Consider the following 13989-nt stretch of genomic DNA (forward strand, 5'->3'; position numbering starts at 1 on the left):
TAGGAAAAAGGAGTTCCTTGTTGTAGAAGATCTTGACATGACATTGGTGATTATTTTTCCAGATACCTGCCTTGGTTCTTCATGTTACATGATGGGCGTCTTGTGTAGAGGAAGCAGGCGAGGTGTGACACTCTTTCACAAATTCATGTTAAAGGCTCATTTGGTTTAATTTCCCACGGAACTGAATTTTTGGCTAAATACTACTGTTCTTTCCGTTTTTGCATCTTGTTGTTTATCTTTCATTTTCTCAAACATATAAATATGTATACATACAAGAGGAATTTCAATTTCTACTTTAAAAAATTATAGAAGTAACATATCTTTATGGACTTCCTGGGTAGCTCAGCTGGTAAAGAATCCACCTGCGATGCAGGAGATCCCAGTTCGATTCCTGGGTCCAGAAGTTCCCCTGCAGAAGGGATAGGCTACCCACTCCAGTATTTCTGAGCTTACCTGGTAGCTCAGATGGTAAAGAATCTACCTACAGTGCGGGAGACCTGGGTTTGATCCCTGGATTGGGAAGATCCCCTGGAGGAGGGTATGGCAGTCCACTCCAGTTCCTGCCTGGAGAATCCCCTTGGACAGAGGAGCTTGACGGACTACAGTCCATGAAGTCACAAAGAGTCAGACACGGCTGAGCGACTCAGCACAGCACGGCCACTTACCTTTCTAGTAAAAATGTGACTGATAGAGAAAAGCCTATAGTTAAAAGTCACTTCTGACTTTTAAAGGGTTCTATGAGGTTGGAGAAGACTCTTGAGAGTCCCTTGGACTGCAAGGAGATCCAACCAGTCCATCCTAAAGGAGATCAGTCCAGATCAGAATGACTGATGCTGAAGCTGAAACTCCAATACTTTGGCCACCTCATGCGAAGAGTTGAGTCACTGAAAAGACCCTGATGCTGGGAGGGATTGGGGGCAGGAAGAGGAGAAGGGGACGACAGAGGACAAGATGGCTGGATGGCATCACCGACTCGATGTACATGAATTTGGATAAACTCCGGGAGTTGGTGATGGACAGGGAGGCCTGGCGTGCGGCGATTCATGGGGTCGCAAAGAGTCAGACACGTCTGAGAGACTGAACTGAACTGATGAGGCTCTAGGAAGTTTGTGTGATTTTAGTTCTCTGTGTTCCTCAAGGTCAGTTGATTTCCACACAAAAATATGTTTCACATCATCCCCCGATTCCTGCCTGTGCAGCAGAAGTAAAAAAAACAGTCCTTGTAAAGCTGAATTGCTCTTGGAGAAAATAAGAACCTCAGAACCCCTTGGATGCGAAAGTCAGGGGATCTCACATGTAGGAGACCACGTAAGGAAGGTGTGTGCCTCTGTGTTACTGCAGGAGTCAGACTGAAGCTTAAACGTTGCTTGTTTGCCTGCCCGCCTGAAGCTGGGAATCTAAAACAGGGGTTAGAATAGTGCTTCCCATACCTGGCTCATCTGCAGAATCGCATGGGTCATTTTAAAAAGCAGTTTATTCTGGGGCCCTGCTCTAGCCATGGCGAGTGAACCAGGATCCTCCAGGGTAGGATCCAGGGATGAGTGAATGAGTACAGACACATGCACACATGTACACGTGTATTTTCAAAGCACCTGGATTCAGGAGCCCAGATGCAGAAGACCAGTGCTTGGGAAGCTTGTGCCGCTCTCTTTGGGGTCACGTTGCTTGGTCCTGTCTTGGGTTAGAGATGGTTCTCTTCATTTCGTGTGTTTGTTTGAAATGATGGTGTGGGGATTTGTGTCCAGGATTATAGGAAGGTTTGACTGAGTGTTAAATGCATTTTTTTCCAACTGTAACCATCTAATTGATGTGGTTTTGCTTTAGGCCATTCAGAATTCAGCTTAGAGGGTTTTGAGCTTTCAAGCAGTGGTCCATAAGAAAAGGCTCCGCGGATCAAAGAAGCAAAAAATAACCAAGCTTGAGTTTTATTTTTACTTCTTTATAATAGCTACCAAGTTCATCTGCCTTCCCGCTTCAACTTCCTCAAGTGTCTGTGTGGTTTTAGTTTTTGCTCCTTTTAGAAAGACACCTTCCCTGCGTGTTGCTCAGTTGCTGGGCAGCTGCTGGGCAGGCGCCATCCTGGTGTCCTGATCTGCACAGCAGAGGAAGTGACCTGAAAAGAGCCTTCCCCTCTCTCTCTCGGGACGGATTGCCAGGCAGGTGAGGCCTGCGGAAGGGCTGAGGCCCAGTCATCTGCCAGAGCAGCTTCCGAGTGGCCCTCAGCCTCTCCTCAGGCATTGGTGGATAGGCTGGCTGTAACTGTAACGTCTTTCTTACTGTAGCACTTGGACGAGCTTTAAAAAGTTAACATTGTGGAAAGTTTTAAAACACATGCAGAAGTGGATGGAAGAGTGTAAAGAACTCCCGCGGACCCATCACCACAAACATTTTGGTGTAGTTTCCTTTCAGTCTTTTTTTTTTTCCCTAATGTATATTCCTACATGTCCACCAACCTTAAGTCCTTGGAAAATGTAGGATTTAAAAAATAAGCTTAAACCTCAGCTTCTACCTTAAGAGACTAGCGAAAAAGAGGAAATGAAGTCAAAGCGAGCAGAAGGGAGACGTAAAAGAGCAGGAATCAGGGAGACAGAGGACAGAGCCGCTGCCCAGCAGAGCTCCCACCTCGAAGGGAGGTGGATTAGCAGAGACGAGGAGGGCGTCCACTGCGTTCAGCAGCCGGGTTATATAGTGCTGAGCAGGTGGCTTGGCAGAAAGAGCACCGGGCGTGGAGCCTGGCTTCTGGGTCTGGTACGGTCTCTAAGGGTCCTTTGATCTTGGGCAAGTCACTTGGCATCACCAGGTCCCCTGAAAATGTGAACAATGGTATCTTTTCTACCTGCCCTGCAGAGTTGTTGTGAGGTCAAATAAGACAATGCATGTGAAAGTAATTTACATAAAACAGCTGGAAAAAAAGTGAACTATAAAATTTGATAAGGAGAAATTTGAAATTACTAGATCAACTGAAGCTCAGGGATTATATGTGTGGATTTTATTTACAACAATGATAACAAAAAGTTTAAAAATTAGTTCCAGTCGTTCTGTGAAATGTTTTGTAGCTTTTTAAAGAAAGATAAATGTTTTTCTGTGCCCTTAAAATGTATATATGGACGAGTTTTCTGGCAGCATCTGCCGGGGAAGGGCCCCATCCTCACAGGGACAGCAGGAGAAGCAAGACTTCAAAGGGGGTGCTGGCAGCTGGCTGTCTCCCCGCGGCTCCGTGGGGGCTGGAAGCAGGGAGCAGGCCTCACTGGCTCAGTTTGTCACATGGAGCCCAGGAGAGACCGGAACCCAGGCTGGAAGTGCTGCTTCCCCGACACCAAGGCCCATGGGGTGACGAGGTGAGCCCAGATGATGGCCACGCTTGAATTGGGTTAGTCTGCAGCTGAGGAACCAGGTGCCCAGGGCTTAGCACCTTCTGCAGCAGACAAGCCAGCCCTCCCCTGGGAACCACCTGGTCACACGGTGGCCTCCTTGGCCGACCAGCTGTGACAGAGTATGTACAGGGATGCTCAGGCCCCATGGTGACTCTGCCCAAGGCTGTATAATACGATTGCATCATGATTTGATTACTTGTCCTTTCTTGTTGGTCATTTAGAAGTTTCCTCTCTGTTCTGTAACAAGTTAACCGTGTAACATCATTGTTGGTAAAGCTTTGCCCACATTTCTAATTGTTTTCTTAGGCTAGACTTCTGTAAGTGAAATCACTAGGTCAGTGACTAAAAACTCTTTTAGTCTCTTGATATGTACTGCCAAGTGATTTTCCAGAAAGTTCTGTCACATTTACATTTCACACTGGTATATGATGATATTTGTTAATTTATCCTTCTAAACATTGAATTATTTTTTAATGTAATTTTAAAATATTTTCTCTCTCTTCTCAGTGTTAGTAGGGTAGCTTTATTCTAAGACCTTGGCCTAGTGTTTGTATAAATCGGAATGGGATTTATAGCAGCTTCTTTCCCAGGTCATTTCTTGTTAATTTAGTCAACATATATTTATTGAGGACAAACTAGAAGCTGGGCACTCTGTGAGTCCTGGGATTTAGACATGAAATCTCAGGGACCTGGCATTCTAGATGGAAGGAGAACTTTGGCCCTTAAGCAAGAAAAGGAGCTGGTTTTTCTGGATAGTGTATGTTTCATCCAACTGTATGTGGAGTTCAGATAAAGGTTTCTTAAGAGTTAAGAAGGGTGAGAACTCATCTGCTTCCCACCCTGTGTTTACTGGACACAGGTCAGCAGTTGAACTTTGTGTTCCTGACTTTTTAGCACTCCTGTGTCTCCTTGCAACTGACAAGGCCTTTTTTTATAAGACATCTGCATCCACAAATTGGGTTAAAGATGTTTGAAAGTGAGTCTACACAGACCACGATTTAATCCTGAACAGATAGGTTTTAGAATCCTTTTATGTGAGGATAGGGAGAACAGTGCCTGTTTAGAGACTTTCTGGTGGAAAGAAGCTTAAACTTGGCTTGGGATTCTCTGGCGGGCCAGTGGTTAGGGCTCTGTGCCTTCAAGGGTCTGGGTTTGATCCCTGACTGGGAACTAAGATCCCACAAGCTGCATGGCATGGCCAAAAAAAAAGAAAAAGAGCAAAATGCATTGTCATGGATCTTTCATCTGTCAGCCTTAATTTTTACCCTTTGGCCCAAGGCCACCTTGTGGCTTGGGCAAATTATCTTGTCTTCTCTCGGGGGCACAGACTTGGGGTAAAGACACAGTCTCACCTGCCTTGCAAGTCATCGTGAAAGGCCCAGTGACACGCTCTATGTGCACCAGTCAGGGGGCGGCACACAGCGGGGGCCTGGAGAGTGAGGTGATGGCTGTCACCAGTGGGCACACTGGGGGGCTTGGTGGGGCCGCTGCAGATGCCAAGACAACAAAGGTGATGTTAGATCATCTTACCTAGTGACAATAAACGTGTTCATTTCCATTTATCTTTTTGTTAAAAACTTTTCTGTTTCCCCCTTATTGTAGTTTTTAAAAAAATTATTGAGGTGTAATTTACATACAATAACTGTATGCGTTTGAAGTACAGTCTGACGAGATATATTTGGCAGATTTATACACCGTTGAAACTGCCATCACAGTCAAGATACAGAACATTTCTCTGAAAAGGTTCTTCAAGTTCATTTGCAGCCCATCCCTCCCTCCACTTTAGGCTCCCTGGATCTTTTTGTCCCTACAGATTAGTTTATGTACCCCAGAATTTTGTATAAATGGAATCATACAATTGTATTCTCTACTCTGTCTGGCCCTCCCTCAGCATGAAGTGATTGAGGTCATTGTGGGGATGTCTCTTTCCTCTTGGCTGCTGAGTGGTGTTCCCCTGTCTGTATTTATCCAGTCACCTGGCCTGGTCACGTGCACTGTTTGTGGTTTGAGGCCATTGTGAACAAAGCTGCCGTGAGCTGTCGTGAAAGGTCATTGTGTGGACGTGTTTCATTTCTGTTGGACTAATACCCATGGATGGAATGGCTGGGTTGTATGGTAGGGTTTTCCTTTTCTCCTAAAAAATGTTTTATTATATGTAAAATGGTATTATATGTAAGGAATGGTATTTACAAATAGTATGTAACTAGTTTAAAATATCTCAGAACAGCTTTTATTTAATAAAAGTATAATATGCAAGTCAGTTAAAGTATGTTTTAATATGTTATTTTGCATCAATCAAAAAGTACTGGATTTTCCTAGCAAAAACAGTGACAATAAAACTTGAAGCAATCACACAGTAAATGAAAATATTTTTTTCCTGTTCTTGTACACAATTCTGTGCTTCCTTAAAATTGAAGAGAAGGCTTCACACAAAAATTTCTAAGTATAAATTCTTGGGGGTGGGCAAATGCACCTGAGAACACAGCAGAGTTGGAGTGGGGGCGAGGCAGCCCTCAGGAAGGGTCTCTGTATCTTGTGCGTGCTTTGCAGAGTTGCTCTGTGTATCTAGGTAAGCTGCTTCCTGGTGGCTCGTGGCTTTTGTCCATGATGTTTGTGAGACAGACACAACGTGGACACACCTTTGATGGTCACTTTATTCCTTCCAGTGCAGCCAGAGGATGGGCGTCCTCTCAAGTTACGTCAGGCCTCTGCCACCCACTGAATTCCTTGTGCCGCTGCCACTCAAAGTGAAAATCTTTTGAAAAGAGGGGAGTGGGAGTTAATATTTATTTTTAAAGGAATTATTCTGTAAAATCTTTTAAGAACAATTCTGTTGTTTAGGGGTTTTTGGCCTTTGAACTACCAGTTTTCTACTTCGGAATTAAGGTATTAATTAAAGATTATTCTAAAGAATCAGTGAGTTATGTCCCCAGATGAGTTAGATGGTGGGAGTTAAAAGTAATTTAACTTAGAGCTGGGAAATTGGTCCTTTCATAATTGCAACATGGTGAGCCGGCGATTTAGTCCGCTTAGTCCCTTATTATGTACCGTTTTCTGTCCTGAGTGTTAGTACTGCTTAATTGAATGGTTGTGATGTGTAGGATTCCCTCGGGTCATTGTGTAAACCCCAAGTGAGGAACAAGGGGTGCCCGCAGCCCTCTGAGCCTTCGTTCACAGTCTGTCAGCCTGTGGGGTGGGATGGGAGGCTCGGCCCCCATGTCCTCGGGCTCCTGGTGACTCATCACCCAGCTCCCTCAGGTTCATGCCTGGAGGCTTCCGGAAGGAGGAGTAAACTGTGGGGAGACTGGGTAACCCCTGTGTGCACTCTTTCTCTTGATGTATCCCTTGGATGTCTTGTTTCCCGACCAGGATCATATGTGACTTTTTTGGCCGGACTGTCTTTTACTAAACAAGAAGTTTTGTACTCTACAGAATATCCTTTGGTTTTGTGTTTAATTAGACGTTTTACATTTTCAATATAGGATTCAGTCTGGGCCATCACTTTGTGAAAAGGTGGCTGTGACATCACCTCCGTCTACTTGGTCAGTGTTAACAGACTCACTGGCGTGCTTTCGCATCGTTATCAGTCAGCCATTGTCTTAACCACTGACAACATCATTTGTCCCGATAATCCCAAGCCAGTTAATTGACGATATTCTCCTCCAGTTAGATACGTTTTAAAGGTAATCTCTATGGAAGTTGCTATGAAATGCAAATGATGAAGCTCTTTCCTTTCCAGGGAGGGAGAGCAAGCAATGAATAACAGTCTCTTCTTTCCCTGCCATGTTCTGAACTGCTGGATATAGAGAAAGGAAGGGGAAACTGGAGATCAAACCACCAGGCTTTGTGAAGAGGAGGCGTCCCCCTGATGCCAGGCATCGGGGAGCAGGTTGCAAATTTGTAAAGTAGGTCAGGTTTCTTTCTCTTTCTAATCCCTAATCGGATCTTTTGAACATTTGGGACCGCAGGCTTCCAGGACCTTCTGCCTTCCGTTTCAGTGCTCAGGTGGTAAGCAGGGGCCCTGGATCCACGCTGCTTAGTGCCATGTTTTTGGTATTTCTGTTGGTGATTTCTCTGTTTAAAATGGCCCCACACACAGTGCTGAAGTGCTGTCTGGTGTTTCCAAGTGCGAGAAGCTGTGATGCACCCACCGAGAACACGCGTGTTCAGTGAGCCTCCCTCAGGTGTGAGTTCATTGTCAGTGAGGCGTCCTGAAACATGCTCACATATTGGGCCATGAAGGAACTGGGGTCAGGGGCTCCCAGGAACCTAGCCCTGTATTCCCCTGGGACCTGGGTTCAGTATTTGGCAGTTCAGGGTTAACAGTGACTTTTCTAGGAGCCTTTCTAGGATGCTTGAATTAGGAGGACTGACTGGATTGCTAGCCTTCTTTCTCCCCTCTAAGTTTCAGGCTTAGATGGCTCACTGCCTCATTTCTCTTCCCTCCCCACTGAGATGTCTAAAGGGGGCCTTGTGCTCGGTGTGGCACAGAAGAACCCCCAGATATCCCCATTCTAGGAAGCAGCATGTCTACCCACATGGTGTGCAAACCGCATGTTGAGAAATCAACCCCGATTCCACCCTTTCTCTCACTTTGCACATTCAGTTTCTTAATGGTGCTGTCCATTCCACCTCCAAACATGTTCTAACCCCTGCTTGCTGCCACATGAGTGGAGACCCCGGCGTTGCTCCCGGGATGTGACTCCAGCTCCCTGTGTCGCCCTCACTGTGACCCTGTGTCCCGTGCTCTCCCCCTTATGGGCACTTGATCAGCTGTCCCTTCTCAGGTAGACCCAGAGGGAACAGGCTGAGAGAGATTTTGTGGTTTGAGCCGCTGACGTCACTCTGGGTGATGGTAGCTTCTGCAAACAGACCTGCCTCCAAACCTGGTAGGAATATTTTTGAGACTGGAAAGGAGGTTTGCTTTTTTATTTTTATAGGTAAAATAGACATCAGAACAGTGGTTTAAGAGCTTGAAGAAAATCTTGAAGAAATGCCCCTTCAAGAATAGATTATTAGAGTTTTCTTATTTGTTTTGTATTTCATTGAAACCACCTGTCTTCTAAAACAAGGAGATTAGATTTTAGACAAAACCATGGTTTCCGCTTAGTTTGTTTTTAGAATCAGTGACGGGCACCAAGAAGAAGTTCGGACTGGCTGTGTGTGTGGCACTGCCTTCCGCCTTCTCTGCCCTGCCCTGTGACGCAGGGTGAGCGTGGTCTGTCTCCTCCTGTTCCTCTCTCACGTGGTGGCTTCATCAGCAGGGCCCTGGCGCCTTTCCACGGGTTCACTTTGCACTCTGTCAGCTGAGTAAAAGGATGGGTGGAGTGCACCGATTTTATAACGTCCGTCTTGTGGTTTTACGAAGAAAAGGGGTGATGTATAATTAGTAAGTCAGAAAGGGAGGGAATGAAACAGGAAGAGAATTTGCAGCACTTGTGCATCAGAGTTGATGTAGAGGCAAGAAAGAGCGGGCAGGCAAGCTCTTGCATTCTCCAGCCCCACCTGTCCTTACTCTTGGAGCTGTCAGAGAGCTTTGCTTTCATATTCACGTGAATTTCACACCATAGTGACACTTGTTTTCATATTTGTTGAAGGCTGGCCACTTTTTCTAAAAACTACTAATTGAATTTGGTTTAAAAAAGTGCACAGTATACCCAATGAATTAATTTGATCATTCTCCCTGACCTTGTTCATATTCCCCTAAGTAGTAAAAGTATCAGAAAGATCATTTCTGGAAATATCAATTGAATTTATCTTCAATGGCTAGTGCTTTTCATGTATTACAGTTAAAGAATGAACTTGCCTGATAACTTAGTCACCGTTGTCCCCTACAAAACCTTCGGCTTGTTTGATCCATGAATGTTTTCCTTTTGATCCAGGACAGCGTTGAACCCATCCATTCATCATCCAGTGGGTGATGAGTATCGCATTGAGCTGATGGAACCCTGACATGATTGCTCTGTGATTACCTGAGACTGTAGGATGCTGGTTCAGCAGATGCTTTTCATCTTTGAGAAGGGGAATCTCAGTTCACAGAGTCATAAAATGTTTAGAGGGGAAGTGAAAAGTGAAAGTGAAGTCGCTCAGTCGTGTCTGACTCTCTGACCCCATGGACTGTAGCCTACCATGGGATTTTCCAGGCAAGAGTACTGGAGTGGGTTGCCATTTCCTTCTCCAGGGGATCTTCCCAACCCAGGGATCGAACCTGGGGCTCCTGCATTGCGGACGCTTTACCGTCTGAGCCACACCTACCATTAAATCTGAGTCAACAGCTTCAGCTTGTTTCCTGTGTATGTGGTGTAGCAGGTGGCAGTGAGAGGGTCATGGGACTCAGCGCTGGACTTTGAAGAACTGGTCTTGTAAATTTTGAATACAAACATTTACCATCTTGAAAAAAAGAAAACTGTGTTACAGAACTAAGAACAATAAAATGGAAAGCAGCAGCTCCCTGCACCACCTTGAGACCCTCCTCCTAGGGGGCAGCCACTTTGAGTTTTTTAAGCTGTTTAACAATATTCTCTTCTTGCTTCCTGATGGCCAGTTGCAGACCTGCTCTGCAGACTTTCTGTTGGGCACGGCATTGCCAAGCCATGTAGTATTCTGCAGTCATTCTGTCTTCCTGGTACCACTCTGTTTTCCCTGGAGCTATTAATTGCCTCAGCTTTTCCCTTTGCCCAGCTGTCTTTGAAATTATCAGTTGTTTTCTAGAGTACGGCAGCTGCACCGTAAGCTTGTCTGTGGTGGTCTGTCTGCTTAGGGGCCTCAGTCAGTTGTGCCCCCCTGGCCTGTGCCTGTCGTTTTTCTGCTCGGATCTAGGTCAGTTGCTCCTGGGTCTGCTGCCTGGCCTTTGTCTCCACTTCCCCCAGAGTCGTTTGGGATTACCTCTCTGTCGAATCACCTTTTCCTTGGTCTGTGTCTTTTCTGGTTTTGATTTACCTTAAGTACATTCTCTAGAAGTTTCCTTCGAAAGGGTATGTGGGAGGTCTGTGTTCTGAGTCCACATGTTAGAAAATGTCTTGGTCTGTCCTTAACACTTTTTGGACTTGGTATAAAATTCTTCTAGTGAAATTTTCTTCTGATTTTGAAGACTTTTAGTTTACTTTTTTTTTTTTTTTTTGCTTATCATTCTGCCTGTAAGATTTATCTATGTTGTTTCACATAGTTATATTCACTTTTACAAACATATGACGTTTTATCTTTTGGATATACCACTATTAAAAAAAATCTACTCCACTCTCATTGGCTATTTAGGTGGTTTCCATTGGGGGTTATTGCTGCAAGTGCCGCTGTGACCGTTCACGTTCGTATTTCCTGGCATTCATGGAATGGTGGATTCCCAGCAGCATTTATAGGAAACTCAGTCTGTGATTTTTTTTTTCCAGCTCTGTCATATGTCAAATGTTTATATCTACAAGAGTTTCTGGGCTCGTATTCTGTTCTGATGGTCTGTCCCATGCCAGAACCACCCATCTTGTAACCCCCAAAGCAGAAGTAAAAACCTCCCGGGATTGTGCTCCGCAGTGACGGGTCTGTGAATCCTGGAGGTCCTCTGGGGAAAGTGGCTGCTGAGAGTGCTGCATCCATCCTGAGTGTGCTTTCTCTCTCCAGGGACGTAGGTCCTCTCTCACGTTTTTCAACACAATTTTAGAATTTTTTCCATTAAACTCTTAAACATTGTTGAACTGATTCATCACCAAGTGTTGAATTTGTGGGCTTTCCTGGTGGCTCATGGTAAAGGACCCACCTGCCAATGCCGGGGACGTGGGTTCAATCCCTGGGTCAGGAAGATCCCCTGGAGAAGGAAATGGCAACCCACTCCAGTATTCTTGCCTGGGAGATCCCACGGACAGAGGAGAGTTGGACAGGACTTAGCGACTAAACAATTTAATATGTGCTTTTATATGCTGACTTCGTAACTAGCAGTCTTGTCAACCTCTGTGAATGATTCTAACAGTTTAGGTTTTTTTTTTTTTTAACCTTTTCTATGTGGATAGTCAGTCCACTAGTGAGATAATCATTTCCTTTTTTTTTTTTTTTCCCCCCTTCTTTACAATCTTTCTGCCCTTTTCCTTGCCCCTTTTCATTGGCTAAAGCATTTGGGCCCATTTCTGCTGGGGCTTCCTGACTGAGATTGAGCTAGAAAACCCTCCAGCACAGTGCCGGTGCAGTTGCTGAGTGTGGACCCCCTTCATTTCTTCCCCATCTTAAGGGAAAAGTTTCCAGCATTTCCCCACAAACTATAACATCTGCTGTGAGTTGTAAATACCTTTTATCATGTTGAAAAAACAATTCGTCCTGTTTCTAGTTTGCCAAAAGATTTTTTTCAGTCATGGACGGCTGTTCAGTTCTTCTAGTACTTTCCTTGTAGGTACATGTGTGATATTGTTGTGACAGTATATTATACAACTAAGTCGTGAACTAGTCTAGCCCTGCCTTGTCTCACGTGATAACCACGATTGAGTTCTTGAAGTATGTTCTAAGTGTAAAACAAATCCAGGATTTTGAAACCTTAGTACAAAAAAAAAAGCAGAATATTTATTATATTGATTATATGTAGAAATGATAATGTTTTAGATATATTGGGTTAAGTAAAACTTATTATTAAGGTTATTTTTTACCATTTATTTTTTAGTTGTTTACTGTGTAAGTAAGTAAGTGTAAGTGAAAGTTGCTCAGTTGTGTCTGACTCTTCGCGACCCCATGGACTATAGAGTCCGTGGAATTCTCTGGAATTCTCTAGGCCAGAATACTGGAGTAAGTAGCTGTTCCCTTCTCCAGGGGATCTTCTCAACCCAGGGATCGAACCCAGGTCTCCCACATTGCAGGCAGATTCTTTACCAGCTGAGCTACCAGGGAAGCCCCTGTTTACTGTGGCTGCTAGAAAATTTTAAAATACATATTTGCCTCATATTTTTTTTGGACAGCACTGGCTAGACATGCTGATGTTTGCATCCAAATGTAGTTTATAGTAAAGAATCTGCCTGCAATTCAGGAGACCTGGGTTCGATTCCTGGGTTGGGAAGATCCCCTGGGGAAGGAAATGGCAACCCACTCCAGTATTCTTGCCTGGAGAATCCCATGGACAGAGGAGCCTGGCGGGCTGCAGTCCATGGGGTCGCAAAGAGTCAGACAGGACTGAGCGACTGACACACTAACACAAGGTGTATTAAGTGTTTAATAGGCGTCCTCGTTATTTTAAGCATTATTACAGTAACCCAGTGAAGTGGGAAAAGTTTTCCATGTCTTGGATGAGAAAACTAAAAGTCAAGGAGAGAGTAACAAAGTAGCTAGTGGGCAGCAGAGCCAGGACTGTAACCCAAGCGGCTGACTCCTGTGCCTGCACTGTCGGTCACTCCCTTTTAGGGATCATATGACATTTTAGATCGCTGGGGAAAGGATGTGCTTTTCAGTGAACGGTGATGACAATTGATTACCCAGAAAATACTTAGATTCCCTTTGTCATTCTACACTTGAAAAATCAAACCAGAAGAACTCCAGATGGATTAGGCCAAAGTGTCGCTTATTTATGCATATACACTTTGACCTGTAACCCATCTGGAGTTCTTTGTTTTATTTTTTTAAGTATAAAATGACAAATACAAATACATGAATATATACATATATGCACATATATGTAATGAATATTACATATATTCATTAGAATATTTTTCTAATTTTATTGAGAAAGGAACACTACTTCCTAAGCAGGTCACAGAAACTTAGAATCTGTCATAAAAAAGCAATCAACAGACATGACATTGTATGAACAAACTTAATCTATATAAATGTATTATTTATATTCTTTTTTGTGTGACCGAAGCTTTCATAGAAAAGTAAAACAGGCAGTATAGTGGGAGAAAATATTTGCAGCACTTACAAGCAAAGATTGCTATCCAGAATATAGGAAGAGCACCTGCAAACCGGTGAAAAGACAAACAACAGTAGCAAAATAGGACAAAGGATATAAACAGTTCAGAGAAGAAACACAGCCAGCCAATAATCCTGATAGACAGGGAAATGTAAACTGCAACAACCAGCAGATTACCAGCCTGTTAAAGAGCGTAGGTGAGATTGTGGACAAGTGGACGTTCTCGTAGTGTTCGGTGGGGGGCATTTTGTGCCAGATTTCAGAAGGCAGTTTGGTAATGTCTGTCCCAGTTTAAAATGTTTATAGAGTACATCCTATGCCCAGAGCTTGGTTTCTAAATACCATTCTCCATTAAAAGGGACCTGTGATCCTTGGGGAAATGGTTGATTCTGGGGCTGGGTAGGGAAAAATACAAAGTGAGCCTGCCTGGAAAGTCTTGTAATGGCAGGAAGTGAAGAAGTGCTCAGCGAATGATGGGGACAAGTTGGAAGACACAGGAGCCAACTTGAAGAAGCACCTGGCTGCTGACCCCAAAATTAGGGATAATTTTGAGATAAAAGTGATGATAAAAGATGGCAAGGAACAGATACCCACATCCTCCCAGAGCATCTCCCAACAAGATTCTTAGGAATCACAGAGGGACAGACAGCCACAAAAACAGAAACCTGGTTGACTCACCTCTACCAGATGTTGAAGGTTTGCATCACCAGTGAAAGGCTGATCAACATCATGGACCCTGATGTC

Source organism: Budorcas taxicolor, chromosome 19, assembly GCF_023091745.1.
Source record: "Budorcas taxicolor isolate Tak-1 chromosome 19, Takin1.1, whole genome shotgun sequence".
Classification (NCBI taxonomy): Eukaryota; Metazoa; Chordata; class Mammalia; order Artiodactyla; family Bovidae; genus Budorcas; species Budorcas taxicolor.